We start from the raw sequence: 18,373 nt of genomic DNA, 5'->3' as shown, positions 1-18,373 counted from the left end.
CTTTTTCTCTTAAATACTGGAGAAGTCAGTACAGACAGGCGCTTTGGATGTTCGCTGACTGACACATGACTGCTGGCACGGTCTCTGTAATTTGGCAGGAAAAGCAGACGCATATCGCTTGTCTGCACCAGGGTGTTCTCAGCGGCTCGGACGCTCATTAGAAATGCAGCAGAGATTTGACCAACATGTCCGCACAGCCCTTGTAAAGCCACCGAGACGGAGGACGGGCAGGTAAAATGCCAGAAGAGGCCTCTGTGTTTGAGGAAGGCAGCGTCCTGTGGAGAGCTCATTCCTCTGGAGAAGACTCCAGGGAGCTGGATGGAGGAGATGAGAGGAGGGGGGCCACTCTGCGCTGTCCTTGTTTCTCACTTCAATTCCAAACGTGAGCTGAGCGTCTAATGGAGGACTTCTTTGAAGGTTTGTCTGCAAACTGCAGTCCAATGAGACGGCTTTACAAGAAGCAGCTAAATACATTTTAAAGGGGGTCTATTATGTATTTAGCTTTGGGATGTTTTTCTACTTTCATTTGGATTTCTACTGCTAAAAATTTACACCCTGATGATTTTTGGGGGGGAAATTCACTAATGTTTTTAGTGTCTAGAAAATTATAAAAAAAATAAATAAAAAAAATTCCACTGGGGTTACCTAGCAACCCCAGTGGAGTTCCACAGTCACCTAGCAACCCAAGCGGAACTCAAGCATGTTTTTTTTTAGCTGGTTTTACCACTGTATGAGCTATAGCTGTACAATGGCTGCTGGAAAAGACAAGTGTTATGAAGCAGCATTCAGCTTCTATTCTCTACAAATCTGGTAAAATTGCACAAACAGCTGAAACGAGTTCCTCTAAATAAAGATTAAAAACCCACCTGTTTAGAATCGCTTCTGAACCATAAATGAAACACTGACCAACGTATTCAATAACTGTTAACTTTGTAATTTTCTGTTTTCATTATGTAAAGCAATTTGAACCACCTTGTTGCTGAAGTTGTTTCAATTTCTTCCAAAACACAACCCACACACCTAAAAAAAGCCAACTTCAACTTTTTGGCAATACGTTGATGTTCTATGCTGTTTCAAAAACCTCCAGAATGTTAAGTCACATTCCACGTGCCCCACACTGTTGCCAAGCAACCCCAATCAAGTCCAGTCAATCATCTAGCAACTCAAGTTGAGCTCCACCGCGATTGTTCAGCTGATTTTACAACTTTAAGTGCTGTACAACAGCTGCTGGAATAGTGGATTAAGTATTTTGTTTGACATACCATCCAGAAACCCCTTGCTGCATTCTTGCTGATTGTGCAGGAGGCTCCACTTATGCTTTTCACAGATGTACAGTTGGGTAATTGTGCATCTGTTTGCAGCCATTTTCATATGTGAGTGAAACAGCCCCTAAAACAGCTCAACCTGAACTGAAATCTAATTAAGAATGAGTTTCTGAAAACAAATGCAACGTTTCACATTTTGCATTAAGGAGCTGCTGTTGTTTTGGATTCCTGACTGTCCCTGATACACTGATACAACAAGACATCTGTGACTGTAATCAAGTGAAAATCACTGTGGCTCCCATTTCATCAGCACTGTGTTATATAATGACAGAGCCAGGCCGTTACACAATCTCTGCTACTGTGGGACCAGCTCAGTTTTTAACTTGGGACAAAGCTAACTTTAAAGGAACTTTTCAGCAAAATACAGGAGCTCGTTTTAAATCAATAATTCCTTAATATTGATTAAAAAGTACAAGTTCCACTTATCATAAAACATTTTCTCATGTTAGAACTTTTTCATCAATATTAGTGTATTATTGATTTCAAAGAAGTTCCTATATCTTGCTGAAATTTTACTTGTAAGTCTGTTTCGTCTTATTTCAAGTGCGTTAAGATGTTTTGCACTAAAAATGTGACAAAAAATCCTCGGTAAGATTTAGTGTTTTTGTAGCAGAAGCATGTGATGTCTAACCGCAAAAATCAACTGGAATTAACTCAATTCGTTTTGTTCAAATGTAAAGAAAGAATATTTCCTTAACTTTTGCTTTGTCTGTGTCTTCCTCCAGATTTGTAGAACAAAGTTTAGTTGTACTTTATTAAAACCTCATCCCGGTCCCTCGTATCCCCTTTTCTTCTCATTCCTACATACAAAGGCCTTTTGGTAAAACACCAAAGTGAAGAATAAAACCGGTCTAATGAAGATCCAGTGACATATTTGTTCAATGAAAATCATCTTTAAACAGCTCAATTAAACTGAACCACAAACCAGTGGAGCACATCATCTCCCTTCATTATTCATCCTACCATGCATACAGCATTATCTTTTTTCAAAGAGATCAATTTCGCAGAATTAATTCATACAGCATTAATTAGACAGATATTTATGCATATCATGCTTTCCTGAAAGTTTATTTGTTGCATTTTAAAACAGACCTTGGACGAATAAAGCTATTTTCAACACATTTGGGTTTGTTTCTGTGTGTTTGAGATCAGCTCCCAGTGAGGTACAAACTATGACAAAGTGTGAATGTTTGTGGGCTCATCGAAGAACGAACAGACAGATTTAATAAAGTCATGGAAAAGAGCAGCGAGTATTCATCATTCGCTTCTGGCCTGAAATTCTGCTCAGATAGATAAGCCCACAGATTAAGAGGAGATTTTCACCTGTCTGGAAAAGCCTGATAGATGACAGATGCACAATGAAACAACCGTACAGCTCTGAAAAGCAGAAGTGGCGCCTCCTGTGCAAAAAACAAGAATGCAGAAAGTGGTTTCTAGATGGCGAGTCAACAAAAAAAAACACTTCTCTTCCAGCAGCCATTGTGCAGCAAATGCAGAGGTAAAACCAGCTGACCAAATGTGGTGGAGTTCCCTTTGGGTTGCTAGGTAACGGGTGGAATTCCGCTGGGGTTGCTAGGTAACGCACTCTGGCTACTGATTTGAGACATCACATTCTTAAGGTTTTTGAAATGGGTCATTTTCCAAACACCAAAAAACATGAAGTTATTGCCCAAATTTTTTTTTTTTTTTTTTAATTGTTGATCTGTTTTTAGAAGCAATAGAGACTCAAATGTTAATTTTGCAAAATACATCCCCTCTAAAGATTCAAGACTAATCCTTACATAAATCTTCACTCTACTGTGTTTCTGTATTTCATTTTAATAGCACACAACAACATGGTTCTATGCGTTCAACACTGAAGCATACATAAGTCAGGTCGCCAAAAATTTTACATTGTCAAAAAATTAAAAAGTAACAGACCAGGCCTTGATACAGCTAAATACTGTGAATTTCACACCTTTAATCCCATTATGAACAAATTCAGACTAGGATTGCATGAAAATGAGACAGAACTTCATGTTTCTCCAAATCTCCTTTGTTTCCTCACTTTAAGATCCACTCATAACAAACAGAGTGGATCTAAATCGATAAGCGTGGTATGAATTCAAGTCTGCTTTTGGATCCGACGTTAAAATGAAAATCATTAATAAGCATCAATAAGGATAAATCTGGATTAGTCTGCTTTACTGTACTGGTGTAGTATTTAAAGATTCTGATGCTTTGCAGATTTTGTCATCTATAAATGTTTTAGGGAGCAATACAACTCCAACGCACAGAGATATTAACATTTCAAGAGCAAGAAATGTTTTCCGCAGAAGAAATTAAATTAATTCACCTCAAACATTCAGCGATAGGAAAGGCATCAATTCATCCAGAACGTGACTCGTGTTATTTCTGTTGATATCAACATTTGTTTGATGAACAGAAACATTTAAGTGTGACAAGAAAACAGAAACAGTAAAATATTCACAAAATCTGTCAAACCAAACTCTGAAATGTATAAAGAGAAAACTGACAGTTTTTTTTGACAGGGTACAAAGAGGGCCATCTAAATGCTGCAGTTACTCTTAAAAAAACACATATACTTTATTTTAATTTGATCGACTGCAGTATATATTGTTCCAAAAGTTGAGAAATTCTCAGGTTTACTCATAGCATACCAATGAAACCTAATAGATGCTAATTTAGGCTGAATGATTTTGTCTGCTTTCTGAGCCTCAGCGCAGAGAAAAGATGAAAATAAATGAAAAAGTTAAAGATGGCTGATCCATTCCATTACATTTGCTCCAAAGAATCGCACATCATTGCCCTCTACCACCTGCTCTTGCTGCAAATCATCTATTTCTCATAAGTAGCACATATCTGGAAGTTTATTGATTATTTGAGATTTTATTTTTGCACCAGGTGTTCCAGGCAGGTAATGCACACTTAATAATCTGGTGCTGCTTGTTGAGGATGGGGTGAGGGGGGGGACTCTGTTCATATTCTGACAAACCTCTGCAAACCAGCACTGACATCACGTCTGTCTCCATGGCGATGTGGCGGAAACGTAGGCTGCTGGTATCTGGAAGCAAAGCGCAGGAAGAGATTGAAAGAGAGACGGAGATAGGGATGGACAGAGAGAATGAGAGTGTTGGAAATCCTCTCAGAGAGGCGTGAAGGAATAAAGTGTCAGGAAGTGACTGGGTCTGAATGCTAATATCAGAGGCTTCGGATGGACAGGGGAGCACTTGAACGTGCGGACCGGCGGCTGCCTCCATGGTGTCTCTTTCAGTTTTGTCAACAATCAGGCGGTATCAAGTGAAAAACAGCTGAAATGTCACCTGAGCCAATGGCTGGGCTCAATCTTTGGCTGTTCCCTCACAGAGAGTCACCAGAGGACAGAAAGGAGAAGAGAAAACTGGTGAAAACGTTCACTTCTTCACATTAGGGTCAAAACGATTAATCGTGATTAATCGATTATTAAAACAATCATTAACTGGAGTCTCCAGACTCTAAAACATGCAAACTGTTGAAAGAACAACAGAGCAGTACCTAAACTAAACCTGCAAAAAATATATATAATATGCATTTAAGATCAAAAACCTTCTTTGTCTGTAAATCTGTTCTCCTTAAGTTGCAGTTTTAGCTTCACCTGAAAAACAACAAAAAAAAACATCAAAACAAAAAACCTCCTAATTTGGCACTGTTTTCTATCCTGTTATTAATTGGTTAATCCAGAAATTAGTCAACAGATCAGCACCACACTGTATTGATGCTGATCAATCAGAAAAAGCTGAGCTTTTCATATGCTGATGCTAAAACCTTTCAGCTGCAGATGCATTCTTTGCTAGCAAGCATACATTTAAAAAATGCTTTATTGTCTCATTTTATACATTAACATGTTTTCATTCTTGAGTAAAAATTAATTAAGATAGTTATTTAGTTGTGTCTTTTTAATCCAGAGTATGTGCTAATCTGATTAATCGATTAATCGTCAGAATAACTGATTCTGACATAATCACTACAGATCTGAACGTCGTTCAGTTTCACAGCCCTGATAAATTTGACTTAACCTAAATTTCAGCTCTGCTACTAAGATCAAACCGTTTTTTCTCAGTAACAACAAAATGAAAAGCGAGTGAGAGCGCTCCCCTCAGTGAGAGCTTTAAAAGGAAATTGTCCTCAGAAAGGTTTAAGCTCAGTAAACCTCCAAGGACATCTCTCTCAGTCTCATCCACATCATTTTGGGACACAATGCACCCAATCCATCAGAGAAAACAAGGCCTCATGATTCATGTTTGAATTATGTGTAGGCTGGGGTTGAATGCAAAAACAGGATTTGGGTTGGAGCAGCTCCAGCTGTGACCTTGGATGGAAAACGGATTCAAAATGGTGACGTATGAAATAAACCAAAAAGGAAAACGAGGATTTATCATTCTGATGGTGAATTATCAGTAGATATGAACCAGCCGGCTTTCTCTCTCCAATGCTACTTTACAGTTTTCCTTGAGGTCTGACTCACCAAAGCAGATTTTATTTCTGAAACTAGTGTTTAAACGCTACGGATCAGTTCATCCTTTACTCATTTGTAAATCTGTTTCATTATTTCATCCAAACCTCCTTCCATTTTATGCCTGCATCTAAACTTTTTGCCCCTTTTGCTACTTTTCAGTCAGGGGCGACAATTTATTTTTCATCCATCTTAGTTAAAAATACAACATTTGATGGAGAATTCAAACAAACATGTATTTTAGTTAAACAGGTAAGAAAAAAATCTCAAAGTTCTACAGATCCCCAACTTGTTGGTCAAGATTTCATTTTTAGTTCATTCCCAGAAACAAAAATAAAAACCATCTTTGAAAACCTGTAACTGTACTTAGCTATTTTAATTAATGAGTGTGACTAAGGTTGATTGTGAGTAAAAAGCTGCCCTCGCAAAAAAGAATAAAAAACATTAATTTGAAAATTATAGTTTTGTACCTAAGATATTCCATTTTTTTTTTAAAAATATACAAAGAAAAACACAAAAGTCTCCATCCATCTGCATCAACTTCATTTGTTGGAGTATTTGTTGGCTGCACTTTGGACATCCATGGTGTGAATATAACATTTTCCAGCAATGTACTTCAGGTTAGGATGTTTTCACACCTGATAGACCAGTAGAGTCTGTTAGATTGGGGACCAATGTTGCAACATTTGCTACATTTTCAAACCAAACCGTTTGAAAAACTGTTCCCCTCCCTGCCTGTGGGGGCACTGCACTAAGAACCACTGAAGGAAATGACACTGAAGGTAAAAAACCACAAGACATCTATCCTTAGACTAGCATTTGCTTTGGTTGTATTTACCCAGAATCCCCTGCGACTGCTTTTGGAGCGGTCTCCGGTTTGCTTGAATTCTCATATGGATTCACGCTGCAGCAGAGTTCAGTTTAATCAAACCAATACCAAGGTTTATAGGTGGCCCAGCGTTTGGCTTTTTGGTCAATTACGCCTTCACAACTCCCCAAATGAGCCGGACAAATGAACTAGAGTTCCATTAAAGCGAACTAAACAGGGCTGGTGTGAATGCAGCCTCAGATTCTGCCAAAAATGATGGAAAACCAAACCTACAGCTGCTGTCTAGTACTTGTACAGATCACCAATTGGTCACAAGGTAATGTCCCGGCCCCACATGAGCCTGTAGCTCCACACAGACAGTACCTGAGTGCCAAGTGTTGTAATGAATTTACAGCAGCTGCACAGTGTGACTGCAGATGAGTTCCCCTTCAAAGTCAAACTAATCAAATCCACACAAAATAGCTGGCAATTTTCAAACTCCCATCTCTGGCAGTGAGTGTCCTCTCCTAGCGTTACGGCATTAATGAGGCACAGCATGTTGGTGTGTGCACTTCATGAGGCTGCACAGATAGACACTGGAGAAACTTTGGACCTTTTGAAAACCAGAATTCAGGGAGTGTAAGAGTGGAAGCATAACGAGAGCATTATCCATGCCTGTGCACGTACAATTTACAGGCTGCAGAGTAGCTGGTTTCATTTCAACCACCTCTTGCTTCATCTGAGGCTACAGAAGGCTTGCTTTAGCGTCAGTGGGGAGAAAAAGGCTTGCAGTACATGTAAAATCGATTTTTTCCAGTTGGTGATCTAAGTTGGTATGTGCGCATGTTTGTGAGGAACAAGCAACCAACAGCAGCGCTCAACAGAAATCGATATTTCTTCGATCAGAGAACAGCATTAAAGGCCCGGATTTGTCTTTTGTTTTTTTCTTTTTGCAGCTTTTCTTACAGAAAGGACTGAACACCTCAGATCAGGTTAGAAACCAAGCAGGACGCAACAAAATATGTTTAGATTTGAAAGTACAGATGCTTCCTGGCTACTCAAGAAACTACAGCTTTGACTTTCCAAATAATCTGAATTTATGCAGAAACAGGAGAACGTCTACAGTCTGGCTCTGATTGAAGTAAATTTAATCCAATTCTCTTCAACAAGACAAGAGTAGATAAAAACAGGAGCTAACTGGACAGAAGATTTTCCCGGTTATCAACGGTCCAGTCTAACAGTGAGACTTTAAAACCACTGCTGTGCCACCAGTTTAAAAATTAAATCAAACTGGTTTCTGTCAACAACAAAACATTTGTCTTTTTAATGTATTAAAGTTTGTATCCATCTGTCTTTTCCAGCTGACCAAACGTACTGGACTGCTCGGATTGCCAGTTGGGTTGCTAGGTGACGACCGGAATTCCGCCGACGTTGCTAGGTAACGGGTTGGGCTCTGGGCTCTGTAACTTAAAATCTTTTTTCTAAATTAGCTAAATGTTTAATCTACATTTTCCCTCAGCTTTCCATCGCTGCGTACATTCGTAAAACAGTCACGTTGTTTTCCCCTCACTCTCCATGTGCCTATTTGTTAAGATAAAAATAAGTATTGATGTTATTATAGCTGTAATAAACTGAAAACATTTAAATTTTCTGTTTTGAAATGAAAACGGTTAGAACAAGCTGAACAACTTAGTGTTAAATGTTTCTGTTAACATGATCAAAAGAAAATGTGATGTTTTACCTCAAGGTCATCATACTGTGACAATATCCTGATGCAAATAATTATGATTTGCATATTAATATAAAATACTATATTTATACTTTTTTCCCTTTTAACAAGTCTATAAAAATGATCATCATAATTAGAGTAAATAGCTTTTTTTATTTTTTACAAGGATATAATTGTTTAAATTTTGCATCAAAAACAAGCTGCATGTTTTACATTTTTGTTGAAAATGTTGAGTAACTTCCAGACTGTCGCATTTCTACTCAGCAGTGAGAATGTCGTGCCGACTCTAGATGTACGGTTCCATCTTTTCCTGCATTGTCACTCACGCTGTTTATTTTTCTGCAAATATGAACAGGCTGCTAACTGTATCCAAAGCACAGAGCATTTTGTTTCCATTTCCAGGAGACGTTGTAGATGTGAGCAGATGCAGGCTGCAGCCCACCTGTTTACCACACCAAACGCTCGCTCACAGGCTGCTTCATCAAAGCGTCCTCTGCAGGCTGCCTCTTCTTCTTTCTGTTCACTTCTGCAGGCACTCCAGTATTGATTCTTCTGCTTTGTTAGCCTTTCTTTCTAAAAACAACACCTCCTTCACTTTTGAGTGCTTGCTTTCCATGTGTGTAACATCCTGGGCATGTCTTTCACGCGAGCTTCCTCTGCATCCCGTCGTCCAGCGAATCCACTCCCTGCGCTCTAATTGACCAACGGCGGCCATTTTCTCCTTAAGATGAACATTTGCTTTGGGCTGTAAGGCAACGTCCCAGAGAGCAAAATGATCAGACCCAGGAGGAGAGTTTGCAAAAGATGATGGTGCAAAAGAAATAAAAAATAAAAATCAACATCACTACACACTGGAACCACCACTGACATCCTGCGTCTGGGCAGCGTTACACGGAGTTACACGTATTCACCTGAGCTAAGTCCTTCTGAGAACGGTCCAGCATCAATAATGAATTTAGCCTGGAGCTAAACAGCTAGGAGTGCTGTTCACTATACATAAGGTTCAAGACAATCTCCCTGCATGCTGCTGGATGAGAAAGCTGCTCCAGCATCGAGCTGCATCACTGGAGTTATTCAGAAATCCCACCTAATGTGCCAAAAGTATTCGTATCTCCTGAACCGTTTCGTGTTTTTACTCATTATATCCCCCAACCTTAATGTTAGAACTGGGAGATATGGCTTAAAAATAAAACCTTTTTTACCCTGTCCTCGCTTTTTCTTCTAATTATGAAATGACAAATAACAGAAAATATCTTCACAAAGTTGTTTTTTTTAAACCAGGGCCAGGCCATGAGAACTGTTTTAAATTAGTTTATTTCATTCATTTCCAGCTTAAAATTAATGGTAAATGGACAAAAAACAAATGTTTTAAATAAAATGGGTAATTTTATTACCCATTTTATTTTAAATAAGATAAATATATCTTATTTACATTAGATATATTATAAAAGTAGATTTATTATAAAATAAGGAAATAAGCATCAATTCATACAGATTAATCTTCAAACTAAAGGTGAGCGATGTTGCCAAAAAAATATGCTACAATATTTTTTTTTTACTGATATTCCACATTTTTGTTTTAGAAAATCATTACATTAAAAAGTTTAATATATAAAAACCACACAATATATTTAGATAAATAGAAATTAAGCCAAAAAAAGTCTGAAATCAGCAACAAAATGGAAATAAAAATACTTAAATACACAAATTAAACAAGCTGTTGCAGTTTGACAGAATATTAGTTTTACAAGATGTTAAAATGTTTCTTTTTTTAAATGTAAACATTATGCAAAACTAAATCTTGTTTTAATATAAAACGTAATGGAAAAACAGGAAAAGCTTGTGCTCACTTCCTGTTGATCTCTGAACATTTCCACTGAACCAATGAAGCAAAAATAATTTATTTTTTAGCTTTTATGTCCCTACTTATTCTCAAATAGGTTGAAGATATAAAAACTGAGCATTTTACCCATCTGAAGTCCTCAGAAGTGTGAGAAAGTCGGTTTACGTTTTGCAACAGAACTCACTTATACCAGCAAGCTCAATAACAATGCGTAACTCACTTCACACTCCTAAATGAAGATGGGAGGAGTGTGATAAAAAAATACATTCATCTTCTCTAGTTTGAGAAGCAAGGAGTCTTATTTGCATCTGTGAGTATCTACCAGGAGAGGTACTAGCTATAATCCTATTAATCAGGCCAATTGGCTCATAATTGGCTCTCATCACGTCCCTGCAGATGCCATCAGTCAAGCCTCAACATTACTGCCAGACATCTAAAACATGAGCTAACTCTCCTGGCTGGAGGGAAACGGCTTCATTCTCATCTCTGCTGTCACTGTAGAGAAACAGAGTGTGGAGCGAGCTGCAGATTGCCATCTGATCCAGTAAACAAAGCCGTATGCGTCTGAAACAGACGTCTACACGCGGCTCTAAAAATATGATCCGGATCGGAGGCGAAGGCGGGATTTAATCACTGGAACCAAAGTGTGATAATGTATGGGCGCATAACAACAGACTGCTGCATGAACGAGGCTTTCAGAGAAGAAGAATTGGCCTCTTTATGGAATAAAAGCTGGTTTATGTGATTAAAGGTACAAATCTGGAGGGACAACAGTTGAATTAATCAAACATCCGACTCCTCTGATTTGGACTCAACGATATTTTGTTACCTTAAAACACCAGCTGACTTTCTTGTTTTCCAAGCCCAGAGATACAAAATACTGGCTCGGAAGGACATTAAAGATTTACGCTGTTTTCACACCTGATGGTCTGATGGACTCGGTTCGATTGGGGAACAAAATTGTATTTCGCTTTAACACTGCACTGTGTCAAACGAACCAGAACCGTTTGGAAAATCTGTTCCCATCCTCACCTGTAGTAGAGTACAGGACTGCTGCTTGTTTCCAATACAAAGAAAGAATATAGCGCAACGTTTCTGCACTGCGAATGCAGTCACAGCCATGCAGTTGCTCAAATTAGTAATAACAAACAGTTTTTTAATTAATATTGATCGTTGTCACCCCTATTTAGAAGGTTTCTAGTAAACTAAAAATGCTACTTTTTACTGGTTTTTCTTTCCTGAGGAGGCATCAAAACTCCAGAAAAACAGATCAACAATGAACTGATATTAGCAGCAAGCCTGCAGTCATTTAATGAGGAATATTTTGCTCTCATTTGGGGAAAAAATTTGTTTTAAGCTCAGAATTCTGAGAAAAATTATTCTACAAAATAAGAGAATTCTAAGAAAGTCAGAATTTGGACGGGAAGAAATAGAATTGAGAAAAATAAGTGAATTCTGAGGGGGAAAAAATAATTCCGAGTTCCAAGTCAGAATTCTGGAAAAAAAAAAATAGAATTTTGAGTTTCAAATCAAAATTCTGTTAAAAAGTCAGAATTCTGGAAAAAAGTCAGGATTCTGAGGAAAACAAAGTCAGGCTCACCTCTACGACCCAAAAAGTGCGATGGCTCCAGTAGCATCAGTACTTTTCCTTCCATCTCATTAGTTTTGAAACCTTTATGTTTTAAAACTAAATGTTTAATCTACATTTAGTAGATTAGCCTCGGTGTAACTTTATGGCTGAGTGCAGCTGCACTTATTCTCTGAACTGTCCTGGTCAGAACCAGGAACTCCGTGTTTGAGCTCCGGCTGCGTGTCCGTCTCTGGACTGGAGCTGCAGGATGTTCTGATCATGTCAAACAAACGTAAACATGTTCTTGCTCTTTGCTGATCAGCCCAACAATGTAACCGAATGCACTGAAGCACATTTTAACGCAAAGCAGCAAAGCGAGGAGGAAAATGTACAAAAACAACAAGGAACAATGAGAAGGAACTACTTTAGAAGATTCATTCCACTTCTGGCATGGCTTGAAAATAAAAATCTCAATTTGTTTTTGGTACCAGATCTGATTTTTTCTTTTAAAAACAATTAAAAAAATATTCAGAAAGCGGCTTTTATTTCACTATTAGTTGTACAGGTTGCAAGAATATTTGTTTATTTTTTATTAGGAGAATATACTCATAATAGAATAGATGCAATTTTACCAGAAGAATATTTTAAAATTATGATAAAAGCAGCTTCTAGAGTCATGGAAATGCCAAAGTCCTGCAACATTTCCTTATTTTTAAGCAGAAACTTAAAGTACAACTTAACAAGACACTCATTTTAATTTTTTTTATGTTTTGGTGTCTGATTTTTCTTAAGATTACAATTTTCTTCTTGTAATATGATTTAATTCTCATTAAAAATGTAAAACAAATTCAAAATCAAAATAAATAGAAGCTACAAAAACCTCTCAACTATGCAAACATAAGGAGTAAAGTCCAGATTTTACAAAATTTAAATCTCAAAAGAAAAAAATTGATTTACTGATAAAATTGATTCAGCTCCCAGCCATACACTGCAAAACCTAAATCCTATTTTTATCAAATTCAGGTGGAAATATCTTAATACACTAGAAATAAGAATCATTGACTTTAAGCAAGCTTGTATATCTTGCTTAAATATTACTTGTAAGTTAGTTTTGTCTTACCTCACGTGCAATAATACGATTTTGTGTTTTTACAGTGTCATTTCCAGGTTCTGGCTTGAATTTTGGTCAAAAAAATTAAAGTTAGCGCCTTGTTTGTGAAGAATCGTTGGAAATCACAGAGAAATGATTAGAAGCAGGGAGCAAAAATAAAATAAATAAATAAAAAGTTATGTTCCTCTGTGTGTGGACCTGGTGGAAGTCTGACATATGTGAGGCATTTGCCATTTTTATGGGACACACCATGTCTGGATTTATTGGTCCATACGGGAACGCGGGGTTAGCGGATTATCTGAGGCTCTGTAACAACAAACTCTCCTGCAGCAAAGGTCCCGAATCCCCTGAATAGGCCTCTGATCCTGGTGGGCGAGTGATAGCTGTGTGTCGCAGTGATTTAATGTTTCCTCTTAAAGCTGAAATCAGCGATGAAAGGCTGAGTCACAACAGACAGAGCAGAAGATGCTGTATCTTGAAATTAGTGCCTCATAACCCATAAAACCTGGACGATTCAATAAACACGAGTTTAGGTTGCAGAGATCCAGCAGAGAAACGGGGAATGTTGTCAACAACAATGTTTCCTTTAAATTACAGAACCTCCTGGTGATTTTTTTTTAAAGTTTCCCAAACTTTTCCTTCCTTCAAACAGTTTTAGCTTCTGATCTGGGATTCCTTTGCAAACTAGCAGACCGGCTACAAAACATTTTTTATTTGTTGTTTAGTAAATGTTGCTTCAGACCTTCTGATTTTAGCTAGTTCTGCTGGGAAAAATTTGATGATGAATTTTCCACCACAATCCCTCCTTTTGATAAAAAATATGAAATATTTGTATAATAAACCATCAAATTTCATTTAATTTCCAAAGTTAAGGTTTTATCTCCATCTTCAATAAGTTATTTTTACTAATAATAATGATTGAAAAACAGAAAAACATTTACTGGATTACAGTTTTTCCCCACTTTTTCTCATCTTCACTCAAACTTTATGAGGCCCAACCGGCACCATGTCGCGGCCCCACAGTAGGCCGCGGACCCTACTTTGAAAAACACAGATTTAAGCAACTTGGATCAGTTCTTAAGCTCTATTCTCACCCAACTAATTCTCATTGGTTTTTTACATAATTTAGATTTGTTTAGGGTTGAAACGATTAATCATCTTAATCGTGATTAATCAATTAATTAAATAATCGTCAAGTAATTTAGTAATGATTAATCGTTACCTGGAGTAAACAGACTAAAACATGACATTTCCTTTAAAAAACAACAACATAATTAGGGGAGCTATTACACCAATTTGTACAAAAATGACCCAAATGGCCAGTTTATAAAAAATACAAAATATCATGATTACAAATTGTATTTTTTAGAATTTATTTTTTCAAAAAAAAATTTGCTGTAAAAAAACAACCTATTTAAAACAATAATTAAGCCAAAAATTAACAATAAATTTATAAATTTTGCATTTAAGATAAAAAAAAAAAACCATTGTGGTCAAGAGGCAGTTTTAGCTTCACCTGGTTCTAATTTACTGACAGACTTCTGTCATTTCCCTTCAGACAGTAAAATTTTTATATTCCTGATTTTTTTTAGATTCATATTTTAGTATTTATCTAATAATGTATGAAAAAAGGCCATTTTTCTTTTTCCGATTAATCGATTAATCGTCAGGAAAACTGGAAAATTTAATCTATTACTAAAATAATCGTTAGTTGCAGCTCTATATGTTTTGTTTAAGCACTCATCCTCTGAAAATATCCAAATAAATATTTGTCCTGGTTATTATTTCTGCCTTGAAATGCATCCTGCACCTCATATCAACCCAGACCTGCGACTACATTTCATTTTTTACAGTCTAGGGAGAATTTAATAAAACACCTTAAAATCGGCGGAGCCTTCTGGCATGTTTCAATCCGTCCAAGTCACTGACGATTTGAGAGCACACACTTTCCGCCTTATTATCATTACCTTTCAAATTGAATGCTTGTCGTGTCAAGCTCATGGGTGCTGATTGCAGCAAATCAGGATACGGCGATCTGACAGACTGAGAGCTTTCCCTCAATCAGCAGGTCACAGTTTGAGATGCCGACATTTTCAATCCCAGATCCCACTGATGTGGCAAAGATGGAATATTTCATTACGGTTGTGGATAAACAGAATTAGAGCTCCTGTCTCGTATCTCTGCGCTTCAACGCTGGTTAGGAGACACAGCAGTCGCCGCGCTATTACCCAAAACCTTAGAGAGCAGCGGCAGCACAGATTGGATTCTGATTGCACGGGCCGTCTGCAGTAAATCATTTCTTGAATATCACAAGAATGTGATTTTCAGAAATCAGCCCAAGCAGTACAGAGACATCTGTGGCCAGAGTGTGATAACCCTCTGGACATCATCCTCAGTCTGTCACCAATTCTGACTTTTTTTGTCTTCAAAAAGAAACAAAATTGGGTTTGTTTTCTTGGTATCAACATAAAAAATAGATTTTAGTAAGCAACAGGTGTCAAACTCAAGGTCTGGGGGCCAAATCCAGCCCGCCATTGCATCTTACGAGGCCCTAAGTACTAGCTTAAATATTATTTTATCAATGAAAAATGTATCAAAGCAGGCTTTATTTGCATTATGCTAGCTTTTTGCATTTGTGATTCATTGTGAAAAACATTTGGTTAAAGTGATACTAACTCCCACCTGTAGGGGGCAGTGCGTCATATCTTCTACACTGCTGCCTCAAACTTTCATTAAAGTCAAACTCCAGTTTGTGATCGAGTTTTTGCTTTAATCTAACTAAAGTTTGTTTGCCTAGAAAGTCCGGTTTGTTTGGGGAAGTGAGAATGAAAATCGAACTCTGAGACGGACCTAAAGAACGAACTCTGGTTCAGTTTGAATCCACATGTGGATGCAAGAGGACTGGAAAATGCTCCAAAAGCAGGAAGTGGAGTACAGTGCAAGGCATTCTGGGTAACTACAATCAAAACAAACATGCAGGAGAAATGGCTTGTGGTACCAAAGACAAAAGAGAAACAGCTGATAAAATCTGTTTCTGTTTACATTTTGTGAAGAAGGAAGTTGGGTTCAGTGTTTCCTTCAGTTGTTTTTGGTTCTAGTGTTTTGGTCTCAACTCGCTCCTGTTATTGAAGGATAATTTTGTTTACAGAGACTTCATAATTTATTCATTTTGTTATTTTGTGTAGTTGTTGTGTATAAATTAAAATGTCGTCCAGTTCCAGTGTTAAATGTTAATTAGAATTGAAAGTTTACTCATGTTTGAGAATGTGTTCTTGCATTTGTCTCTCCACACAATAATATTGTTTATTGCAATAACTTCTGGGACAATTTATCGTCCAGCAAAATCTGTTATTGTGACGCTGTGTAAAAATGAACCACAGCAGCTGAAAATGTAGCAAATGTCGCAATTTTAGTCCCAAATGAGCCGAGATAGGACGATTCCTACATATGGACCAAAAGTGACCCAGATCTAGGGTTAGCATAAGAAATATTTGGATTTTCAGACTTTATTTAAAATCCTATTATATAAATTAGGGAGGCACCGATTTATTGGTGCCGATTTCCTTAATTTTGGGAGATCAGTGATTGGCTGATTTTTACATATGAAGCCGATCTTATCCACCTGAGCAAAGGTCTAAGAATCAACCACTGTCCTCTTTTGGTCTCCAGCGAGAAGGTTTGACCGACAGACCGGCCCACCAAGTTATGTCTGCATGTTTAAAATTAACAATAGTGCCTTCACTGTTGCCAACTCAACAAATTTCTTGCTAAATTGAGCCACATTTCAGGCAAAATAAATTTATATCGGCCCAAATCGGAATCGGCAGGTTAATCTTTTTTAAGGATCGGTAATCGGCCAGAAAACTGCAATCGGTGCAGCCCTAATATAAATAATCCATTCATCCCATCCATCAACATGAAAAACCTTAAAGCTTCACCTTTCCTTAAGCTTTAGGACCCAGAAGAAACCAATTACTCAGACATCTCCAGTAATTAACATGAAGGATAGTGACGTCTAACGCTGCCTCAGCTCAACCACCCTGACAGAGGAACCGGCTCTAATGAGACGAACCCCAGGGACTCTGGCCTCGCCGCCGCCGTTTCTGCCGCTAAGCTCCACAACTGGAAGTGAGTCATCCTGAAAGCCCGGCGACCGGAAAGCAGGTGGGAGGCGCAAAAAAAAAAATCCACTTAAAAAAGAGAATTTTGAATATTTCCAACGCCACTGTGGTTTTAAATTAAAATTTTAACTACATGCAGGGAGATTTTTGCAGACAGTTTTAAGGCTGAGTCACTTCCTGATGGATCTAATTTGGCTTCCCATTAAATGACCAGATTCTGTTGATTAAATCATGATCCACATCTGGGTATGATCAGTACTGATTAAACCGTTTCCTGTAATCTGGAGGCTTCCTCTTTTTTTAAATAAACAATATCTGAAATTTTGTTCTTTGTCCCACAGAATAATTTTGCCAAGTATTCTTGCTCTTGTTTCTAGTGCAAATATCCAAGTAAACTTAAAATATGACAAAAGTTACTGTATGGTAAGATATAGAAGCAAATTTTAGGTCAAGAATTTATTAAGATTGATGAAAAATATGAGTTACACTGGCAAATTATTTCACTTTTAATATGGAAAATGTTATAAGTGAAATAATTCACCAGTGGAATTAATTCTTTTTCATTAATTTAGAAATTTTAAGTGGTGAAACTTAAAAAAAAATATTTCCCTACTTTATGAAATAACAGGAGGTTTTAACTGCAAGCTATTTTTATTTTTATATAAACAGAGTCTTTTTGTGTGTTTTTTTAAAGGAACTTTTTTTTTAGAACAACGCAGCCTCCTGAAATTGCACATTGCTGTTTTATAGTCTTTTGGTCATGATTTCAGGTAAAATGTTGACGAAACTGTTTCCAAAAAACAATTTTCACACCTAAATCCCACCAGGAGTCTTTAAATATCAAACAATAGAAGATCTTCTGCAACAAGATTTAGAAACAATCACAGATGAATTTACTTGCTGTGACAAATAGTCAATTTGTACTTGCAGAAAAAAAAATATGATTGTATTCGTCCTTTACAGTGAAAAGAAACCAAGCAGACAAAAACAATAAATCCAGCGTAAGAAAAACACAAACATTGAGCTGCTTCCAACAAATACCCTAAATTCACATTTGTGCCATGTCACAGCTTGAGAAGGGGAAAGAAAAACGCTGCTTTGCTTTGAAATGATAGCCTGGGGTTAGCAGTTCCATTTGCCTTTTCAGAGATAAGGCCAGAGAACAGAGCCCCTCTCTGCGCTGCCAACACTTACAGAAAGTAACGCGCTAAGGGGAGAGTTTGGAGAAATACAGCTGACACTTTGGCATTTGTAGCGGTCAAACTAGAAACACAGCACTGCTGGAACTTTTAATGAAAAAAGGATTTCTCTTCTTGCTGCGTCAACGGGTTCCTTCAGACAGGTGATAACTGGAGTTGACCAGAATGTTCGGGT

General features: G+C 37.4%; 1 protein-coding gene across 5 annotated transcripts in view; it reads right to left on the bottom strand.

Annotated features, from left to right (window-relative positions):
• The window catches only part of magi2a (membrane associated guanylate kinase, WW and PDZ domain containing 2a), a 241,991-nt gene that overhangs the window by 157,484 nt on the left and 66,134 nt on the right, over window positions 1-18,373 (bottom strand). The gene's annotated exons all lie outside the window — the stretch shown is intronic.

The sequence above is a fragment of the Poecilia mexicana genome, unplaced genomic scaffold (genome assembly GCF_051168715.1).
Source record: "Poecilia mexicana isolate PSO_F unplaced genomic scaffold, ASM5116871v1 scaffold_23, whole genome shotgun sequence".
NCBI lineage: Eukaryota > Metazoa > Chordata > Actinopteri > Cyprinodontiformes > Poeciliidae > Poecilia > Poecilia mexicana.
Note: the sequence above shows the minus strand (reverse complement) of the source record. Positions and strands in the feature narration are given on the sequence as shown.